A 7,920-nucleotide genomic window follows, 5' to 3' on the forward strand; every position below is an offset into this window, starting at 1 on the left:
GACAAATAGGGAGCAAAGAGAACATGAGCACCACGGTAGAAAGCTGTTTTTAACATCAGTTCAGAAACTGAAGAAGCCCAAAGAAAATAATTATGCCACTTGTTAATTGTAAATTAGTGTATTTCTCTTGAACAATGTCACATTCACATACCAGTGTAATTTTGAAATGGTTTTACAATATATTTATATAAAATATACAGATTAAAAATAAATAAAACACAACTGCAGATATTTTGGTGTTCATTTAATTTCAAGGCAATTAAGATACGGGTCACTTTAGCTTACTTACACTTAATTCAGGCCATTCATTGAAAAAATATCATTAAGTTACCAATGTTACTGGTCCACTCCAACCAAGCATCAGAATACTTTGTACCTAGTCACTTATTGCATCTTAAGCATAAAACAGATCTGTTTGAAAATTTGTAATTTCAAGTTTAAAGTTTCCAATCCAAGTTTCAAAATGTATTCTTATAGTAGTAGTTACACATAAAACTTAGTCTAAAGCAATTTGCCTAATTTATAGTACAGAGATATTCCAATATCTCTGAGACCACTCTTACATGCTAGCTTGGTAAGGTTTTGCTCACACTACTGTTTTTATACAGGCTAAAAATGTTAGATATTTACATGTATTGGCTAGATCATATTTTATATGTAGATATTTAAAAAAGTCATTTAGATATCAGGAGAATGCTGTTAAGAAATTTTATTAACTTTCACATTAGTCTATTCAAGACTTGTCAGGAACTGACACAATTTCAGGTACTCAAAATATTAATAAAAGATACCTTGACAATGGAAACTTAACAACTTCCACTCATGTGAGTAATATGGAGTTATATTGTTTCTGGATAAAAGAAGGTATGATTTAAATGTTAAAATATTTTTCTAAAATTATGCACACTGAATAAATTATTTTAATTTATTGAACAAACAGGTAAAGCGACTTAAAACTTCTTTTAAATAGGTACATACCGACTTCAGAAAGTATAAACTAGGATTTTCCATAGGTATACATGTGCAATAGCTGAGTGCATGAAACAAATCAGCCTAAATAATATATTTTCGTGATGATTAACAAACGGACAACTTTTACAATAATAATCTAAACTATTGTCCCAATTTTTTTAGTTTTTTTAATTAACAAGTTTATTTTTCGTCTTGTTTGCGTTGTACACGTATGTACGTAAACCGCCGTAGGTAAGTTTTGTATGAAGAGAAACTTTTACGAACGCCTTATATTGGGCGAGTTTTAATCCTGCAACAAACATATGGAAGTATTAAGGTGGCGACTGACTTGTAACATTTGCTTGTAATGTATCGTTCACGGCGATCGTTACAAGTCAGTCGCCACCTTTGTAACACTCAAAGGGATTCGCGTAAAAACCGACAGCCGAGTGGAGCACGCGGTGCTCGCGTCGAGCGGCTCGGCTCGCTGCACTGACTGTTGTAATGCTCGGGTTGTATCGCGTTACATTACACCGAAATGTTACTAGTCAGTCGCCACCTTTAGGTTGATGTTGCGAAAGAAAGTAGGTATAATCAAGGTTCTTAAACGTCTTAAGATTGTTTAAAAAAGTTACCTTTGAAAATATTTGAGGACTTCGTCTGTTGATATTGGGAACAATCGAATCAGTTGCGGTTTCGAGGGCACAATTCGTGGTCTTATTGGATATATTTAGGCATACGTTTTATCTTTATTTAAGCCTTTTAACCCTGAAACAGAAAAAACTGCACATTATCTTAAAAATTCTCCGGGATCTTGAAGTAATTATCATAACCTCAAAATTTTCTAATGGTTAAGATCAACGAGCATGATTTTACTTACATTGTAGGCATCTTGACTTTGCTTATGGTCATGCACAATATTATTTAATATATTTATATTTATTTTAATGCTGGGAGCAGAAATTTCTCTTGAATTAGCACCGATTCGGAATGTAAACAAACAAGATGGACGATCCACATTCTACAGATAAAACACAGATTACACGCGATTTTGGAATTATTCGAACACAGTGTTGCTAGCCCGCGATTTTTCAAATTTGCCGCGTTTTTCTACTGACAAGATTTGCTTGACCAACTATATTCTATATTATATACTTGGAGCTAGAAATTCTTAATTCAATTTCTTCACTCAGATCTAAGGGTATAATAAAATCTGCTTAAGTAGATTCTAAAGGGACAAAGTCAAAAAAGTATCTTAGCACCAATTACATCCACACTTCCCGATAACGGGCCCGAAATCAGTCCCGATTTCGGGCCTGATAATCGTTTTCCGTTTCACGGAGTATCAGCACATCGTAACAATATTTGAAATGTAAAAAATACTTTGTCTCTGATTGCCAAAAATGTTCAATGTTTGATAACAAACTGGAAGGCATTTTAGAATTTAAAAAAAGTGTATTTAGATTTTTAGTAAGGAATGCTAACTAAAATTCACTCACGGAATATCTGTCTGATGAATAATTTAATTGTTGTTAGTTTGTTTTATATTTATAAATTGCAATAGATTATATATGTAAGCTATAATAATTGCATGCTTCATCTTGACTTAAATATTTGTATGCCTAATGGCAAAACATGGTGATACGCTACTATAATTATAAGACCTATTATGTACCTGTGTTTACAAATAAACGTATAGGGACCGTGCGCGTTGGAGGGTCTGCCATCTTGTGGCCTGAATTGGAACAATAAAAATTTACATTTACACGTCACGTGTTTTCTTGTGCATAGTAGATTCTGCCATCTTGTGGGCTACATCGGAACAATAAACATCACATTTACGCCTCGCGCCAAAAATCTGACGGCTCCTGTGCTGCCTCCTACAGTTCATGCACGCTCCCTATTGATTGATTGATTGATTGATATTTTTGCATTATGAACCATTTTTTTACGTTTCAAATATTGTTAAAGATGTGCTGATTATTAGGCCCGAAATCGGGACTGATTTCGGTAGATAAAATATTTTTTGGTAAGTACTGTGTCTAAATAAAGCAGCACGCACAGAAACCAAATTCTCCTTTCTTTGTTCTATTTGTGGCCTGCAATTATAATAGTAACGAACCCTAAGAGCTTCCTAGCTTAAAATATAACTTGAAGCCAAACAAACGTTTAGCCGCTTTTCAACCATCTTAGGGTAACTTTTTCAAAATCGCTTCTTGCCTCGTATACACTTTATAAATGCAAGATAGTGTGCTAATTTCAACTTTCTAGCTTTTGTAGTTTTGGCTCTACGTTGATGAAGCAGTCAGTCACAGACAGACTACTGTCTGTCTTGACATTCGTAATCGAGGTTCCACTGTACTCTGTTTCTTGTAGGATTTTGTTCGTCTTCAAAAGGGTTCGAGTTACGGAGGTACTTCGTAAAACGCATGAAAAATTCGTGTTAGAGAGGCAATTATAAAAACGGCAGAAAGTACAGTCATGTCTGAAAACCTCGACACAATCGAAGTGCCAAAAATATGTATATACGACCTTATAGACCATATATTAGGCTATCGTATACATATTTTTGGCACTTTGTCCGTATCGATATTTTCAGGCGTGACCTACCTACCTACGGTCATATTGTCTTTTTTGAGTTGCAGAGGTTTGTTGATTAGTAACTTCGATATATAGAGGAGGTACAACAATACGCCTGTTTGTTCGAGTTGTAGAGGTCAAATTTCATTTTTAGTGTTATAGAGGTAAAAATGTACTGAATAGTCGTGAGGGGAATCGTTTGGTTACTTCGTCTTAGTGAGGTTAATATTTCGAGTTATGGAGGTTTTGGGCTTTGAGGGGAAGGGGATGGCATTTTATTTAGTGTTAACGAGGATTTCGCCTTATAATTCAGTAACTTTGCCGCCTGAAAGTAAGGTGAAAGTAAGTTTACGTCAAATCCGGCAGTTCTGATTTTTCCCGGATATCCAGTAGAATAAAAGTGTTATTTTGTTCCCACTACATATTTGTGAATTTTGTTATACATAGGTAATAAATACCGTAATAACTACTGTGATCCATCAATGTGGTAGGTAAATACTGAAGGATCAATCTCACATTATGTTGGCGCAATAAGGCTACTCGTGCAATATTGTAACGTGTTTCGTAGAGTTTTGCCGTCAGTCTCCATTGCTGTCGCGATGCATACTGACATATCGGAGTATTTACTGTAGGTACCTACGTATACCTAAGTCTAGTATACGATTTGAACTAATGCTCAGCGTTAGTTTAAAGAAGCTTTATCGGAAAATGTGGTTACTGTTCTCAACTTAAGAATCACCTCGTATTTATCACAAACTGCGATCCGGAATCCAGTAATCTACATTTCCGTGATAAATATTGTGATTCATCAATATATTAGACGATCAATAGATATCATGATATTTGATAAATATCAGTAAATCACAGTATTTATTGTACGTCTAGCCATCGCCTTAGGGCGTCCGGTAGCTAGCGCGGGTTAGGTATACGAATACGAAGCGGGCGCACCACGCACGCGGGTGCCATTGTAGGTAAAAAAAACCCTCGCAAGCGTACGCGTTCGCACCAGAGCGTTGTTCGTACTATTTTTCATTAACCTGAGGGTCCTGAGGGCCTACCGCAAACACCGAAGTTCGCAAATTTCGTTCGCAATCAAAAAATACTTCGTTGAGTCATTATCACAGGATTCACAGCATATTCACATAGGTTTAATGTGGCACTTAAGTCCTTTATGCCAATTTCCACCATTTTCCAAAAAATAAAACGACAGAAAAATTTGTTCTAATCTAAATGAACCTGCATACAATTTTAAGAGAATCGGTTGAGAATTGCGATAATTGCAATTTTCGGTCAATTAAATTGACAGAGATAGTTACTCAAAATTTGCGTACTTCGATTTGCGCGGTTATAGCCCTGCTCACCCGCTCCGTGCAACCGCGCCAGGTAGCTGGACGCCCTTAATATGCCTCTCGCTCTCGAATGCTGTGCCCTATGAAACTACCTTCAAATCTCTTTACTCTTTCAGGTTGTAATTAATTTAAAAAAAATGAACAATTGATTATTACTGTTTTGCTATTACTTGAGAATCCCCGGCAAGCTCGGTTGAATTTCACCTTTCCATACAAACGGAGTTACGTTCTCAATATTTCATAATTTTTCTTTGGTAAACTTGGAGGATATGGTATTTTTTCCTATTTTTCGTAAAAAAAAATTTTTTTTAGCATCGAAAAAAAATTTTTTTTTCTGAATGTTCAATTTGAGCTCTTTCAAGTGATACCCCACTTGACCTAGTCAGTTGACTTCAAATATTGCCCCCTCTTCATATTGGGCATTTACCAAGTACAAAAAGTAAAAACAAAAAATACTTTCAACATAACTATTCATAAGTATTCCAAATTTTAAAGTGGTTCTCAAGATATTTAGCGATGTGACAGATAGACAGACGGACGGACAGAGAAGCACCATAAGGGTTCCTTTTGTAGCTTTTTGGTACGGAACCCTACGCGGAGAATTTTTTTAAGTAGGAAAAAGTAAAAAATATTAATCATTAGTAAAATTTTAGTGAATCCCAGGACAAGGAGATTATAAACCAGTTTTACTAATAGTATTTACTAACACCAAAAAAATTGTCCTCCTTGGAATAACAATACTGTTTACTAAAAACAAGCAAACTTTTATTTGAATTCAATAATGTAACATACTTACTTGCTTTTAACATTAAACAAGAATAGTTTTTCATATTATACCTGTTAATAGGATATATAAAAAAAGTCATGGAATTTATTAAGCCGAGTAGTTTTATCTAGTGTTTTGTTTCATGGTTTTACTAATCCCATGACTAAAATTCACAATAGTTTGCTTGGAAACAATAAAGCAGCACTTTTATTTTCAATAATATTTTTACTAGAAATTACAAATCTATAGAATAAAACATGGGATTTAGTAAGCTGCAATTTAATTTCAAGTAACTATAATTGCAATGTACAGATGCGTCCGCACCTGAGGGCCTACCGCGAACCACGTTCGACGTGTTGCCTCCCTGTCACACTTACGTACGAATTCACAAGTGCGACAGAGAGGCAACATTTTGAACGTGGTTCGCGGTAGGCCCTCTGAGCCTGATCCAAGCGATCCAAACGCTATCGATACACACCACACATATTTAGATTCCGTAAGGAACGATCACTTCTTACGTGATCTAAATTTGCTTGGATCAGGATCAGGTACGAGTGTTTCTGTAAATTGCAATTATGGTTACTTACATGTCGCTGGCCCAATTTTAAATGTAGTTAAAATTTGACTTAGTCATAGTGACATGACAACGATCAAATTTCAAATCGTCAAAAGTGAAACCTAGAATACCCCTAGTGTAAGTTTTATCGACATCATAACGTGACGAACGCGTTTGCGTTAAGTGTCATTTTATATAGGATTTTGAGTTTCCAAAACGTCCCGCTTGGCGCGCTCTTTCTAAATCACATACAAAATGAGACTAAACGCAAACGCGTACGTCACGTTTCGAAATCGAATTTATTTACACTAGGGGTACTGTAATATTGAGCTAGTGCAGTCCAGTATGCAGTTTTACAGGGTACAAGGAGCGAATTGTTTATATTTTGACAACTACTCTTCGAATAATAGAAAATGATAAATTAAATCTAAGTAAGAACTGTATGAATGTAACAACGTGAATGCAATATGTAACTAGTAACTGTAAAAATAAATCAGGCAATTAAAGTTTAAATAAAATATCAAATATTTAGTAAATAAGTATCTTTATTTCGAGTTAAATGACAGTTTTTCATCTAGAATATATAAATAATTGAAGCAAACCTTGGCAAATTCAGATAAATCTACGGTAACGTTTGAATACAGTACTATTTATTTTTACGTATTTAATAAAGGCATCTGCCCCTCAGCGCATAATTTCTTTTTAGGGTTCCGTAGCCAAATGGCATAAAACGGAACCCTTATAGTTTCGCCATGTCCGTCTGTCTGTCTGTCTGTCTGTCTGTCCGAGGCTTTGCTCCGTGGTCGTTAGTGCTAGAAAGCTGAAATTTGCCATGGATATATAAATCAATAAAGCCGACAAAGTCGTACAATAAAATCTAAAAATTTTTTTTTTTAGGGTACCTCCCCTACACGTAAAGTGGGGGTGAATTTTTTTTTTCGCTTCAACCCTAGAGTGTGGAGTATCGTTGGAAAGGTCTTTCAAAACTAATACGGGTTTTCAAGAAACATTTTTTGTTAAAGTGCATATATTCAGAGATAATCGCTCCGAAAGAAAAAAAAAATGTGTCCCCCCCCCTCTAACTTTTGAACCATAGGTCCAAAAAATACGAAAAAAATCGTGGAAGTAGAGCTTAAGAAAGACATTAAATGAAAACTATAGCGAACATGATCAGTTTAGCTGTTTTTGAGTTATCGCAAAAAGTTTTCCCTTCATAGTAAAGAGACTTATTTTAATTAGGTACTGATTATGCAAATTTGCCTATTTGTTTAACTCAGGTGAAAGGTACTGTTTCATCCCTTGGTTAACAATTTACTATACTTTAAGCTCCAGTTTAGCTTATTGTGACGGAAGAGTAACTACGGAACCCTACACTGAGCGTGGCCCGACATGCTCTTGGCCGGTTATTTCAAGTTGTGCTTGCATTTCAGGCGCGTAAGCTCCTTTGAAACTTTGCATTTTTTTTTAATAGTTACATTTAATATAATCAGCTGATCGCACAAATATATTTTTATAAGTATATTTTTATGGGAAGTTGCAGGTAAAGGTGTCATTCCGTTGCCGAACGCAGGCAGTAACTGCATGTTTCGCCTCACTCCAAACTGAACCATAATTCTATATTACTAACTATATCTATATTGCTGTCCGATCAGCTGATTATATTTTAAATTCATTTAAGATAAAAAACCCTAAAAAACAAACACACAAAACACTTAGCA

General features: G+C 35.2%; 1 long non-coding RNA gene across 1 annotated transcript; it reads right to left on the reverse strand.

The window, feature by feature from the left end:
• Positions 1–983: 983 nt before the first annotated feature.
• Positions 984–2,097, reverse strand: LOC133527160 (uncharacterized). The gene is made up of 3 exons (XR_009800832.1): positions 1,832–2,097; positions 1,587–1,719; positions 984–1,261 (listed from the first exon to the last, which is right to left on the reverse strand). It is a non-coding gene; the product is annotated as an uncharacterized LOC133527160 (long non-coding RNA).
• Positions 2,098–7,920: the final 5,823 nt, after the last annotated feature.

This window comes from Cydia pomonella, chromosome 1 (assembly GCF_033807575.1).
Source record: "Cydia pomonella isolate Wapato2018A chromosome 1, ilCydPomo1, whole genome shotgun sequence".
In the NCBI taxonomy this organism is placed as follows: domain Eukaryota; kingdom Metazoa; phylum Arthropoda; class Insecta; order Lepidoptera; family Tortricidae; genus Cydia; species Cydia pomonella.